At 37.3% G+C, this 15,615-nt stretch overlaps 1 long non-coding RNA gene across 1 annotated transcript; it reads left to right on the top strand.

The window, feature by feature from the left end:
- The first annotated feature begins 735 nt into the window (after positions 1-735).
- On the top strand, positions 736-11,501 carry LOC146542324 (uncharacterized). Its single transcript, XR_014880531.1, has 3 exons — positions 736-955; positions 1,050-9,019; positions 10,599-11,501. It is a non-coding gene; the product is annotated as an uncharacterized LOC146542324 (long non-coding RNA).
- The last annotated feature ends 4,114 nt before the right edge of the window (positions 11,502-15,615 follow it).

A 15,615-nucleotide genomic window follows, 5' to 3' on the forward strand; every position in this document is an offset into this window, starting at 1 on the left:
TCTAATCCGTTTGGACATGGTGCTCAGGGAGATGATTTAGCGGAGGGTTGTTAGTTAGGGTAATGTGGTTAGGTCGTGTTTGGACTTGATGATCTTTAAGGTCTTTTCCAACCTGAGCAATTCTATGATTCTATGATTCTATGATTCTATGATTCAATTCTGTCATCTATGTCATTGATAAAAGTGTTAAAGAGTACCAGTCCCAAGACAGATTCCTTGGGGACACTGCTCATCACTCGTGTCTACCTGGTCATGAAACTATTGACCAGAACGTTCTGCCTGTGGACTTTCAGCCAACTCTTTGTCCATCAAATAGTGCACCCTTCAAGGCCTTCCAGCCAACTCCTTATCCATCAAATAGTGCACCCTTCAAATCCATCTCTCTTCCATTTAGAGATAAGGATGTGGTGGGGGACCATGTCAAAGGCCTTGCAGAAGTCCAGGTAGATTATATCACTTGCCTTCTCATTGTCCATTACTTCATCACAGAAGGTATCTAGATAGGTCAGGCACAACCTTACCCTGACGAAGCCATGCTGGTTTTTTACAAAAATATAACATTATAACATTGTGATCAGGTCACACCCGTTCTCTGAGAGAAGGAGAAAAAAAGTAAGTCTAACTTGTTTCTCCTCTTTTTTTTTTTTTTTTTTAAAGAATGTAATGCTGTGCTTCACTGCTTTTTCTTTATTACATGTGACCAGGAACAAGGAAAAAAATCAAGCACACAGGAAAAAAATCAAGCACATAGGAGAAACTTCACTGACAATTGAATTTAAGCTACTCTAGGCTAATCCATCTTTTCTCTCAGCAGAGGTTACAAGTCAGGCTGAGTGCTGTGCCAGTTGCTTTCTGATATGCTTTGGTCAGACCTGGGAATAAAAAGGCATGCTCATGTTATTCATAACGCACTATAGAGATCTGTCTACATAGTTGATGAGCAGATTTTGGGCAGGTAAGTTGTGTTCCCCGAATCCAAAAACATGATAAAAGAAAGGAGTTTTTCATAGTCTGGGAAGATCAATAATACTTTTAATGATTCAAAACAGGAAGAAGAAAAGGAAAGGAGTCTACCCTGCTGCTGAACCTTAAGGCTTCATCAGGATGCAAGATAAGGCTTCACCCGGATGCAGATTCCTGATGCATCATTTTATGTAGCTTTTAATACTGGATTGAAATCAAGATTTTTTAACAGGTTAAGAACATAAATAGTTCTGGGGGAAAAAAAGAAAAAAAAGTTATATTTTACATTAATTTCTACTTATGGTTGTTATTTATACTGACTGTAATTACAAAGAAATAACTTTGTTGCTTGATCTGCTGTTACTGATTTGCTTTCTGTTTGATGAAGGGTTTATGCTAAAAGGGGGGAAAGAGTAGAAGTCCCATGGATTTCACCATATGAGGGTGAAACACAAATATCTTTCTCAAAGTTGTAAGTTGAGGTCCCCAGTTAAACAGATAGCTGTGAGGTTTTAACCTCACTATGAACTTCAAAACCTGGCAATAATCACATTCAGAATTTTGCTTTGCTTAAACTCCAATCCTATTGTTTGCCTTAGACAGAAAAATATTATCTTATTCATCAAAAAGCCACTTAAGATGTGCTTTAATGAATAAACTGGTTTCCTACAGAGCCATCTGCAATTAAGAATTTTGTATCCTTCAGTTTGTATCTGTGTTAGTATCAGTTTGGCCAACTGATTCTTTCTGCTATTTGTTTACTTCTTTAAGTACATCTTTGAGCATTCTTAATTTATTTTAGAAGAATCAGAGCACGTAACCTCACATATCTTCTAACTTTGACACCAGAAAAGGGACTAAGGCTTGAGGAATAAGTATGTCTGTGGGGATACTACACAGCTTAGTGCACTGTCAGGCTTCTCATAGTTTACATCACTTTTTTTTCTCAGTGTTAGGATCTGAGTGGATACAGGAATGCTGTCTTTAGAAGTTATTTATTTAATCTGGTTAACTAGTATGCTGATAGCAAGATATCTGGGACAAGTTTACACGAGTAAACTTTGAAAAACAGGTTTTCAGCTTTCTGCAAATCTCTTTGTTTCCAATGATTCAAAGAGAATTACTTCATCAGAGAGTTACGTTGACCAGAAATGAAAATAAGGTCATCTTTCTTTCCCATTAAATTTTCCTAGTTATAAAGGAAGGAAAACTATGAGGTTTCAGGCTGTGTATTCTATTAGGCTGATGTTTTCTGCTGGTTTCAGGATTTAGTCTTCCTCTTATACTGGAAAAGCAAACCAAGCCATACAAAATCAAACCAAACTCTAGAATCACTTTTCAAAAAATGATGGAATATATGCAAAATGTCTGACACAATTCAAGTTTCTAAGTGATTAATTTAAATGGAAGAGAGACACACTTTTGCACCATCTGAAAATCCATAATCCATCTCTACAAATAAGCAGCAAAATAGTGCTCATCTTCCTCTCTCCAGAGTGCCACAGAACTGTTCTTTTCCTGTTTTCAAAGCATATTGTATGTTTTGGTCCTGTAGGTATCTTTCTTTGAAAGATTCCGAATCATTTGGAAAGGTAGAAGTTTGTCTCTTCTAAAGATTTGCTGTTTCAGAACACGACATTTTATTTTCTGTTGAAGAAGTCAATTTGGCTGTAATTCAAATGTGTTTGAGCATCTGTGTCTCCATTCTGTCCGTTTACCTTATTCTAGATCCAAAATGGACTCTTAGAGTTGTTACTGCTTTGGATCAGTTTATCTGAAAGCAAACTAAATAGAAACTGTATACTCAGATCTTTACCATTTTATTTGCCAATCATCACACTACTTGATTAAATATTTTCATTTAAAGTCTTCAAATCGGTTTGAATAATCTCTATTTTCTTTTCAAATGGGATTCTGTTTATACCTAAGATGTCAATCACACAGATAGTAACAAAAATACTTATTTTAAAGTAAATTTAAGTATCAGTTAATTGTCCATAATCAGTTAATTAAGGATCTTCTGGGCGCTCAGTTTAATCTAAGTAGTAGATAATCCTGACTTTCAGTAAGATGAAGTAAATGTTATCAGCTTTCTCTGATTGTATTCTGCCATTCGATTTTAGTATTCACGCTGAGATTTGTTGTAGAAGTCAGTCTTTGCTACCATCTGTTTACACAATGATATCTGAAATATCCATTTACCCTCAGTTCTTCAGCTCATCCACAACTAGGATTCCTGCAGACTGAGGTAACGGTTGGTAAGGACTTTATTTTTAATGGCTGTGCATTTAATTATGTTCTCTGCAAAACTCTTGCAACTGAAGTTAAAAATAGCACTACCATATGGATTGTTAACCTGAAGGTCATAGTAACCCCCACTTTCTGAATGCCAAGACTGAAGGTTTTTGTTTTGTTTTGTGTTTTTCTTTTCTATTGCAACAGAAACTGACAGCACTGAAAATTCTTTAGAGTCACTGAAGTAAGGTGTCTAAAAACCCACATTTTTAGGAGAGGATAGGATTTTAAAATCTGTTTCAGACCTCCAGCTGTGGTGATAAGCAGCAAATCTGCCTGTAATTCAGCCTTGCGATTCTATTACACATCATTCTGCAGGACATGGTGTCCCAGTTAGAGAGGCTTGCCTAAGGGAAACACAGTATTTGGGACCTGTGACACTCAACTTGTCCTGGAAGTACTTCTTTCTTGTCATTACAGGAAACTCCTCAGTTTACCTTATTAGGTGTGTCAAGACTATCTGTACCTGCAGGTTTTCGCAGATCAGATCTGCTTTATTGTTTTCCATGATTTTTGTTCTTAAGATAATGAAATGTTAAAGGCAAATCCTTTGTGTTGTTATGATAGTCACAGAAAATCAGCCTAAATATCAAGTAGAAAAACAGACTGATAAGAAAGTACTAAATAAATAATAATATTTAATTCAGATGTTAACTCTAAAAGCACTTGCCAGCATTTTCAATAAGACTGTATATACACAAGTGGTGACAACTGACAATTTATATATTCTTAAATGCATATTAGACTGAAAGCTTTAATACATTTCTGCTACTAGGAGGTAGGAAAATTTTCCTGTCTTAATTAACATAGACAGAAAACATTTCATTTAGAATTTTTAAAGCTAGAATATTGTGCAGTTTATTATAGGACATTGCATGTCCATCTTCACTCATCTACACATTGCTCTCTAAGTTCCAAGCCAAGCACATCTGGTGTTGGAAGGTTAAAACACTTCTCCTATGAAGAAAGGCAGGGAAAGTTGGGTTTATTTGGGCTAGAGAATAGGTGGCTTACAGTGGCCTTCCAGTACCTAAAGTGGATGTAAATGTCACTACTCTTTCCCAGGGGGAGTAGTGACAGGTCTAGAGAAAGTGACTTTCAACTAAAAAAGAGTAGACTTAAATTAGATAAGTTAGGAATAAACTTTTCATGAAGGTGGTGAAGCGCTGGAAAATGTTTCCAGGGAAGCTGTGGATGGATGTCCCATTTGGATGGGACTTTGAGCAACCTGAATCAGGCTACTGCAGGGAAATTGGAACTTGGTGATCTTTAAGGTCCAGTTTGACCCTAGCTATTCTATGCTTTTGGAGAACATCTCTGTATGATTTGGTGTCCAGCTTTTTTCCAATATTTGTTGAAGTACAGAGCTGAGACAGGAATATGACATACAAGGTTCATGTGACAGAAGCAGTGTGGCATCTGGGTCAGGAACTATAGCTTGGTAATAAGTATGCTGCCTTCAGAATATGTCAAGATGCCTGCTGAAATCATGTTCCTCACAATGCTTTGCTCCAAGTGAAACAAATCCGAAATGATTCATACGATAAGAAAAATACACATGTCTAAAAGACTCAGACATCTTTTCTCTACCTCTCATTTACACTCTTCACTACAGAAAATACCTTTATTTTGCTGTTCCTAAAAAGTGGATATATTTGATTGCGTGCATGTATAGGATTTCTTGTTTGTTTTCAGGCATCATAAGGATAGGAGTGATCACTAATAATCAGTTTTGAACAAATCAGTTTACTGTATTTGCTGCAGTGTAAAAACCACACTCCATTTTCACACATGAAATAAGTGAATAAAGTTCATGTTTTTTTAAAATTCCTAGAGTATAAAAGCAGGAGTCATGAATTAAAGATAAGAGTTTTCTGTTATTTCAGATGCTTATAGATAGTGTAACTATCAGGGTCGATAGCACTGTGTTCAGATAAACTGCACGGTCAGGAATGAATCTTACTTTACTTTCTTGATATTGTGGAATGTAACATTGCAAAACTCTCAAATAATTGTAGATGCTAAGAGTGGTGACAATATTTTAGTTTTCAAATTATAGCCATCAGTGAAACTTATGTGGTGTGGAATGAAAGAAATGCCGCGTAAAGGAAATTATTAAGTTTTAGAACCTCATATATTAAAGTCTCTCAGTTGCTGCATACAGGATCCGATATTAGGTAAGCTCCATATAGTGTAATTGAATGGGCTCGAAGAACTGAAAATGCTGATAAAAGGCTGCACTGGGAATAAAGACTGAATGTGCAAACTTTCTGTAAAATTGAATTGTGCCAGAGTATTTCAACTGAAAAAAAAAGGAGAAAAAAGAGTTAAATTAAAGTCAAAATAGTGATATATATTAAAAAACAAATTAAAACACTCCAGAGAGAGAAAAATACTTGGCATCAATAATTATGTATTATATTCACTCAAAGAAGGAACAAAATATACCAAGGTATATCATTATAAAAAACATTTGAAATCAACACTTCCCTCTTTTTATATGAAAGAGTTTTCATGCAATTCTATATTAGAAGATATAATAAAATTCCTCTGCATGAATACTACCAATTATGCTTGTTAATGTTAATAATTAAAAATGCATGCTAATGTATTGCAAAAAAATCTCTTTAAAAAAAAAAATCCTGTGGAGGGGTGCTTGCTGGGCTATTATGCATTATGGTGTTATGTTAGCCTATGAGGTCTGTGAAAGACAACTGGTCTAGGTACGTGAGCCTAAAGACTATAATACTTCTAGACTACAAACAGAGGAAGGGACCCAGCAGCAAATAGTTTTGCAGAGTGAATCAAATTATAGGCTTAGGTAAATGAATATTACAACTGAAACACTAGAATTGATTTTTATTTCATATGTTCTTAACAGTCTATTTTTCGATCTATGTGCCAAACAGTGAGGGGAACTGACTTAGCAGATTTGTGGACAATTAATAATAAACGTAAGCTACAGTCCTTTAATCGTCTCTCAATATGTCAGATTATACACATATTGCAGTGCCTATCAATGCCTCCTGCACTGTTTCTCACCAATTATCTATATTGGGATTTTAAAAACAGAAGTGTGCACAGAATTAAGTTGGTATACAGGGACTGCTTCAGAAGTAATGTCTCTTATTTTAATATGTTGGCCTGTGACATTAGAGTGAATGTCCCTTGTATTGCAGTAGAAGCTGAACCTTCACACCAATATCTTATTATGTTTTATTGCTGTGCAACAGATGGCAGCAGAATAGCGTCTGACATGGAAGTGTGTATGAACCATAGGTGTGGAATTGCATTCCTCCATGTGAAAAAAATGACACCCACTGACATTAAACAACTCTTGCTAAACACTTATGGAGACTGTTCAGTGGATATGAGCACTGGGTTTCAGGAGTTTCAGAAAAGGTGACAGCAGTGTGAAAGATGAGACATATTCTGAATGGCTATGCAGATTTTTATGAGCACAAAATACAGATTCTTTTTCATCACTGGTGAAAATGCATAATGGTTATGAAATATCTAACAGAGGTAACTGTTGAAAAAAAATAGTGTTTTGTAGCTGAGAATCTGCTCTATCAAATCATGTTGTTGTGCTTTTCGTAGATGTCGTAGTTTCCATAAAAAGAATTACTTTTGGAACAACCTGCTTAATATTAGGAAACAGCTCAATCTGTAGTACTTACTCAGCAGCTGCTGCTCCTATGTTACACATGTCTGTGTGCACAGAAGATTAGATATTTGTTACAGGATGTGGTGTGTACTGATTGATTAGTGTATTGATATATCTGGAAGCAGTTCTGAAGAGTGGCCAGCTGCTTAGCATCCCAACCCTATCACTATATCTCTATAAGAAGGAGAGCAATATCATCCCACTGTACTCCTGAGCTTCATTCTTCTCATTACCTTTCTGCTTTGTTCATGCGTGATAAGTACGAGCAGGCAGCTGCTGAATTTTATACTAAGGAACTAATATTTATGCTCTGTCCTCTAGAACAGAGGAACAAAAAGAAGCATTTCAAAACCTGCCAAGACTATGGGATTTGTTCAAATTATTCTGTTTACATAAAAGTAAGATTTGAATACAATCTTTAACTTTTTTTTTTTCATATATATAACCCAGTTCCCCATCTCTTGTAGCACAACTTATGAAAACACTTTTTTCTTATGAAGCCTGTAGTTTATTGTTTTACTAATTTTGTAGTTCCTCAGGGCAACGTCTTACAAGAACAAAAAATGTCTGAGTGCAGGAAAAGCAAGAATAGACTTTCTTGAAGTTCTGGAAGCAAAAATTATATTCACACATTTTGAAAATAGTAGAAATCAAGCATCTGTGCCATTCTAAAGGATCATTTGGTTCAATTATGCAGTTTATTTTCTGTGTTTGCTGTTACCTCTGTTGCTCCTGAATCTTAGCTTATGTCCATTTAGGACAAGTTAAGCATATATTTTCTGTACTTAGTGAACAGTAAGTGTCACAATATGAGTATAGCAAAGCTACTGTTTCTTTCAAAACAAAGTTACATAAACGTATTACTTTGTACTGCTTTAATACGTATTTAATACAATTTCAGAACAGATCATAAAAAAGTATGAAGTCTTGAGGCCATTCTTGCCCCAGATCTATTTGCTGCTGTATTATCCAATTCAGATGTGATGTAGGTAACTGTGCATGAGTGTGCCCTGATTTCTGGCAAATTTACACACACCAAAAACAAAGGCAACCTCTGCTGTCATATAAGGTACTGAGAGATACATTAAAACTAACAAAGCAGAAAGGGCCTGAAATTGAAGCAGTTTTTAAAATGACAGTTTAATGAAAGTGGTGTGAAAATACTATCAGTCTGATGGAAAACATCTGCCCTCAACTATTCTTGAATGATGAAAGGTTGTGAGACACTTCAAGAATTTTTTAGCAGTCTATGGCTATATCAGCAGTAGGTCAGGTGTGACCTGTCTCCTAGCAGTGACAGTTCACAATACAAAACCTTTCAGATGATCTATTGATCTTGTATTGGCCTTTTTGTGCTATAGGAATCCTTCAAAATTATTGCATATCATCATTCATGGATTTATAATGAAGTAGCAACCTGAATTGTTATTTTAAATAAAAAATTTAGACTGTAAAATAACTACCATGAATATGACATATTGTTGTAACATTACACAGGAGATAGGAAAATGAGAGCTTTAACAAATGACATTACATAAATCTAGTACATTACCTACTATTGTGTCTGAAGCCATAAATACTAACAAACTGTGATAAGAGTGATTTGTCATTTCATTCTTACAGATTTCCTTAGTTTGCTGATGTTTGTTTAATAGTTTCAGGCAATGTATCTTACTGATCACTTTCTTTTTCTATCTAGTATTTTATTCTCCATGCTGCCTTTTTAGAGTGGTATTATACATCCAAACTCTGTTCTCATTGTAACCCACAAACAACCTTGACTGAAAGAAGCAACAAGTAGTCACTATTTTATATTCGCTTTTTACACTGTGATATTAATGGTGTCTTACTGCCATGTACATAAAATCATTTGTAATTCTAGCATGCTGCTGTGGTCAAGGGTATGCCATTTCTTCAAATTTAAAATCCTCTGATATAACTCAACAGTGCAAATTTGCTTCAGGCAGGTGGCACAAAGGTTCTCAGATTCCATTTTTTTTCTCCAGAATGTGAAATTAATTGGTCGTTTTTTCTGTTCCAAGAGGGAAGAAAAAAATCAAGGAAGAAGTTTGGAACAATTTGAAAGTGACTCAAGTAAGTACTGTTAGCAAATGAATCTGCAAGTGCAAGTGATTAGTCTCTGATTTATAAACGAAACACTGGAGAGGGGATACTAATTAAATAAGAAAAGACATTGGAGACACTTTCCTGCAAAACCACTTGAATCTTAATGTTGATTAGGTAATGTCACTTCGTTTATAATTCAACACACTTTATGCATTTTTTACATATACTTTTCTGTATTGGCTTCACTGAGATTGGTGTTAATCAGAGCTGGCATCTAAATCTTAGCCCTTCTCTAGGGTTTTGCTGGAAGGTTGCTTTCACTGTTTGTTATTGTCGTTTATAAAATAATATTTTTTATATATTTATTTTTGGAGTTATTGTTGCTTCTTTTGTTTGTAATTTTTTTCATGTTTATAGCCCTTTACTGAACATACATCATCTAAGTGCTGCCAGAAAGGCTATGGTATCTATTTCTTTTTCTTTCCCTTTCCTTTTATATGACCCAGGGGCTCTACATTTGAATGTGTGACTAGCCATGCTTATATCACTGCGAAGTATGGAGGATGAGCAAGCTTTTACAGCTTTTAAAGCCTTCCAAGAAAGATTTCACTTCCCTGATTCCACACAAAGGCCCTTTTTCAGCTGAAGCTTATTTTAGTTTATGTGTGCCATAGTGTGGGAAGAAATCTGATGTGTCTTAAAAGCAGGTTATAGTGTTATGAGAGCCATTTGGCACTGTGGTAGCTGCTACAGGTTACCTCCTAAAGCCCACTTATACTAGGTGTTATATCAATACAGATGAAGAAAAAAAAATAAAAATCTGTGCCTCACAAACACATGAAATTAGAAGTCTGAGAGAAGAAGATGGCCCACAATTTGAGAAAATTATGCTATGTAGTAATCCATGTTTCATAAAAGTTGTGATATTCTCATCACGTCTCAAACTGAGATTATTTCCAAATATTCAGATCTATTATACATAGTGTGTGTACCACACTGCTGGCTGTGGACTGCTGGATTACTCTGTGAAGTGAGGCCAGTGCTGTCCCATGCTGGATACAGACACCTTCAGTTGGCTCCAACAGCCCCATCGCAGTGCACAGCTGGATCTAGAGGTTGAGATAGTAGCTTCTCAAAGAAAAGGGAGAAAATGCTTGACAGAGAAGGGAGAGAAACAATGAGAAACAGCAGAGGGAGCAAGCAAGGCTAGAGAAGATGCTTAGTGGTGAGAGAGAAAACACCTCCCCAAAAGACTGCAGCCCATTGAAGACCTTTTCAGGGACAGAGGGAAACAATCAGAAGGAGTGAGCAGTAGAGATAAACCTCTGTGTCTTGATTAAGCTTTCCCCATATCATTTATTGAATCACTGAAGTGTGTGAGTATAGATGGAGGGACAGATTGATCTTTTATGGGTATCTGGCAGTGTGGTTACATGCTCAAGTCACTGGTCAGTTGCGAAACAGAGAGGAAGGAGAGACAAAAGCAGAATGCACCAAGATTCAGAGCTGACAAAACAATCACGGTGACAGTCACAAACACAGACCTCCAGATGATGCTGGTTGATGGGTGTGAGAATCCTTCTTTCTTTGTTTTTTTGGCTCAAAGGCTTGCTTCCTGAGGTATTTCCTGTGATAAGACTGACTTGTCTAGAAGATGAGTGATGGGTGTTGCTGTGCGGCAATCAACATCACTGTGTGGACAATTTTAGCTGTTTGCCTTCGAGATAGTGCTCAGGACAGTTTACTGGCGGAAGATCTAGCCTGTGACCAAATAACTCCTGTTTGCTATGGGAAACTGGGGGATAATACCATTGTATCCTATGAAGGTAAGATACAAGTTGGCATCTCCCTGCTCCCTCTTATCTTCTGGCAAGGCCCGGAAGATAGGAACAAAGGAGTTTCTGCTGAGATCCCAGAGTCAGAAGCTGGCATTCCAAGGAGAGCTGACTCAACCACTTTGAATTTGAGCTGTAACTGCAAAGACAGCTGACTCGAGCAGTTTGGAAAGCACTGAAAAGGGGCCATCATCGCCATGGTCACCATCGACGTCATTGCCATCATCGTCGTCGTCAACAGAACAACAATGCCCAATGACCCATCACTACTGAAGATCAATGACTGAACTACAAACAATGCTGGATCCATGGTGGTGACTATCTCCCTCCTGCTGCCTACAAAGACTCCTTGCTTTTTCTTTCCTATCTTTTCTATCACCTTCCTTCCCTTCCCCATTACCCTAATTAAGATTTATAATAAACTGGCTGGACTAACATTTGAACCATTGTTTCTTAATCTCACGCCGGATATACAATATTAAAAGAACCTCTTCTCCCTCCTATAAATTGGAACAAGACAATGGGCTGCAGAGAAACAGCAGGTGCTGCTTCCAAAAGATCAGAGGGGGTTGGGCAGTCATGAGGGGTGATGTGTCAGGGTGGGCTGAGCTCTGCCACCAGTGGGGGCTGTACAGGGGAAGGGGCGTGAGAGAAACAGAGAGGAATGGGCATAATGGGAATAAAGGAGCACTTTGTGTATGGAAGGGTGCCGTCAGCATTCCTGACTGGCTGAGCCCTGCACCTGATCACCGCAGCCTGTCCTGTCTTCTCACTGCATCCTCTCCTAACCAAACCTATGTATGTTCCCACTGTTCTGCATGTGCTGGAGTCACATAGACTGGGTGCCAGCTCCTGTGGAAGAGGAGAATGGATAGGGTGCCAGCAACAGGTGTAAGGCTGGAGGCATCAGGAGTCAGGTGTTTGTATAAATGTTTGCACATTTCTTGTTTTGTTTTTTAATATCTGAGTCAGTACTTACTATTAATTAACAATTAATTTAGTTAAATTCTCCAGATCTACTTCCTCTGCATTGAAAAATGGTGATTTTTTTTGTCTTTACATAGTCTATCAAGTCTTGCTCTCCTGCTCATCCTATTCTCTCCCTCAACTCCTTTCCTGCAGAGATGGGAGTAAATGGTAAATTTGTTTTACTAAATGGTAGTGTGTTTTACTACCATCTAAGGCCAACTCACAATACATTCAAATGTACTTATGGTCTTACATACTAGATAAATATATATTTTTACATATATATATATTCATTTGGATATTGCTCTTATCAAGTTTAAATTACACTATACAATTACGTTTTGAGTTTTGGTCTGCTTGTTCACTTTTGTAAACTTGAAATTTCTGGTTCAGAGAGGCCTAGACTCCTCTTTTAAATACAGTGATAATTTTTATATTCCCTCAAGAAAACAGAAATCTCTAAGATCCACTGTGAGTGTGGAGAGAAGAAGCCTCTCTGAGACTGAAGCCATAAAAACTTTTCAGCCCTTGGTGACAATGTAAATGTTTACAATTGTGATATGAATTTAAACTCCAGCAATAAAAATAGTCGGTGGAATCCTAGGGTCACTGAAATTGACGATCAGATTAACTACAGAGTAGCAGCATTTCACCTGGGAAGCTTTACAAGATTTTACTCTTTGCATAATGTAGAATAATGACCAAAATCATTCTAAAGAGTCTAAGGAAGACAGGTCTATGTTTGAGTTCAGATACAGGAGATTAGTTCAAGAATTAATATTGACAAAATTAGTGGGCCAAAACTTACACCATATTCATGTGAAAATACTGTTAAAGCAGAAAAACAAACAAAAAACAAACAAAAACAAACAAAAAAACCCCACAACACCTAGAAAATGTAAATAAACTAGAAATATTTCTAAAGTGATTGCTGTATGTAAAGCATACAGAGATACTAACACAGGGTTAAGGTGAGCCATAAGCATAATCGTAATCATGACAGAAGATGAAAATGCACATAAATAGTTGAATGTTTCTCAGAAAGCAGGTATGACTAAACAGAGAAAAGTGATTCTGTAAGAGGGATTTGAAAATGGTAAGGGATACAGGCTTGATAGTGGTAAGTTACCGGACAGTATACCAAAATTTGAGGAACTGTGTATTAAAGAGGGCCTTCAATCTGCTCTGCAAGGTATTTGGTACACTGGAGCAGATTTAAAATGTTTCTATTCCAGTGCAGACATCATGAGGAAGCAAACAAGAGGAGCTAGAAGTCTAAGCTCAGTCCCTGAGCTATAACATAATTGGCATAAGCGAAATCTGATGAGAAGAGTTCTGTAACTAGCGTGCCACAGTGTACAAAAGGGTTAGGCAAGGCATGTGAGACAGGGAACAGATGCTGTATGTGACGGAGGATCTGGATTGTATGGAGTTTGCACCTATCTCTAGATCAGCTGCCCTTATCCTATTAGATAAATTAATTTTGCCAGATATTAGCTGGATTTACCTTTAAACTGATACAAACAGGTCCAAGAAATTCCTAAATTACACTGATGATGATACTTCTTGGTACAGATAGTAAGGGATCCAACTAGGAAAAGTGCCCACATAAATTTTTTGCTTGTAAACAGAGGGGGTGAAGGGGCAAACTGATAACTTTCTAACCCATGAAGAAGTCAAGTCTAAATCTTTGGTGAAGGAAAATTTCTACCAAAACTTTGAACGTGGATATGGAGAGAGAAGATATCAGGGGAACTAGTTATCAAGGTCTTCTGGGACTCTGCTTTTGAAGATACTCGGGTCACTTTTTAAGTACCACCTCTTAGGAACACAGTCAACTTCAAAATGTCAAAAGTCAAGTAAGCGGAACAAAAGGCCAGCTTGGCTAAACTGAGATCTTCTAGAAATTTAATGGTCTCTGGAAGCAATGCTGGATGACAAGTGAGGACTACAGAGATTCTGTTTGCCATTTTAGGATGACAATTGTTGCAGCCAAAGCTCAATTGAAATTGAAGTTGGCCAGTAAAGACAAATAAAAAGAGCTTTTAAAAAATATGTTAATACTGAATATAGAACCAGAGATAATATTTTTCCATTACTAGGACATAATACTATGTCTTCACAGATATAGACAAAGCAGAAGTCTTCTCTACCTTCAACACCAGTAATTCTCAGGTTCCATCCTGAGATAGTTGAATGTGACAGTGGTAATTCTCTGTCAACTCTGAGACTGTGAGATTTGCTGCTCCATCTGGATGAATATAAGTCAATGGAGCTTGATGGGATTCATCCAATGATATTGAAAGAGCTGCCTAATATAATCACAAAACTTTTCTCAATGGTCTTGTTTTTTTTCAGTGGTGTTAGGAATCAGGAGAGGTCCAAGTCCATCAGCAGATGGCAAATATTTTGCCTGTTTTCAAGAAGAGTAAGAAAGGTTGATTACAGGACTGTCAGTCTACTTCAGTGCCTGGTGAAAATATGGAGAAGGTTACTCTGGCAGTTATTGAGAAATACTCAAATGACAATGCAGACATTGGTCATAGCTCATAGAGTTCCCAGAGGTCAAAGTTCTGCTTGACAAAGTTAATTTTCACGGATGTCAAGGTTTCTTATGAAGCTGACCAAGGGAAACCTGTACATGTAATGTTTTTGGATTTCAGCAATACTTTCAATAATATTTTGCTCAGTACCTCTCTGAAGAACAAAATGAGTAGCATACATCTAGACAAAAAAGAGGTACAGTGGGTGAACAACTGGTTGTTCGGTGGGGCTCACAGGATTATGTAAATGGATTTAAATCAGGTGGGCAGCCAGTCATTATTGGGGTTGCACGGGGCTCAATTTTAGGGCCAGTTCTCTAGTATTTTTTAATAAACAAATAAAAAATATAAATAATAAAAAAAATAATAAGTTTACAGATGATATTAAACAGTAAAGGCTTTAGAGGGCAAGATGTATGAGGATCCTCATGTCGACTACTGTGTTCAGTTTTGGATGCCTCAATTCAGAAAGGAAACTGAGGTGCTGAAGCAGGTCCAAAGAAGGGCAACAAGGCTGGTGCTTAGAGAATATGTCCTACAAGGAGAGACTGAAGGAACTGGAGCTGTTTAGTCTGGGGAAAAGGAGTCTCAGGGGAGATGTTGTTACCCTCTTCAAATACCTGAAAGTTGATTTCAGTGAGAGCAAGGCTCTTCTCACTGGTGGCAGGTGACAAGACAAGGGGAAATGGCCTTAAATCAGCCAGGAGATGTTTAGGTTGGATATCAGGAACCACTTCTTTACAGAAAGGGTTGTTAAGTACTGGAATAGGCTCTCCAGGGAGGTGGTTGAATCACCATCCCTGAATGTCTTTAAAATCTATTTGGATCTGCTGCTCAAGGACATGATTTAGCAGAGGGTTGTTACAGTTAGGGTAATAAAGTAAGGTTGCATTTAAACTTGATGACCTTGAAGGTCTTTTCCAACCTGAGCAATTCTATGGCTCTATGGTTCTATGTATGAGGAGCAGCTGAGGCCCCTTTGGTATGTGTATGAATCCTTCTTTGCTCTCTGGCTCAAAGCTTGCTTTCTGAGGTATTTCTTGTGATAAGACTCTAGAAGATGAGAGATGGGTGTTGCTGTGTGGCAATCAACATCACTGTGTGGACAATTTTACATTTGAAAGCATTTCTTTGGAGCTGTTTATCTTCGGAAGATAGTGCTCAGGACAGTTTACTGGCAGAAGATCTAGCCTGTGACTAAATAATTCCTGTTTGCTATGGGAGACTGGGGAATGATGCCATTGTATCCTATGAGGGTAAGATACAAGTTGTTACA

The sequence above is a fragment of the Meleagris gallopavo genome, chromosome Z, assembly GCF_905368555.1.
Source record: "Meleagris gallopavo chromosome Z, MGAL_WU_HG_1.1, whole genome shotgun sequence".
Taxonomy (NCBI): domain Eukaryota; kingdom Metazoa; phylum Chordata; class Aves; order Galliformes; family Phasianidae; genus Meleagris; species Meleagris gallopavo.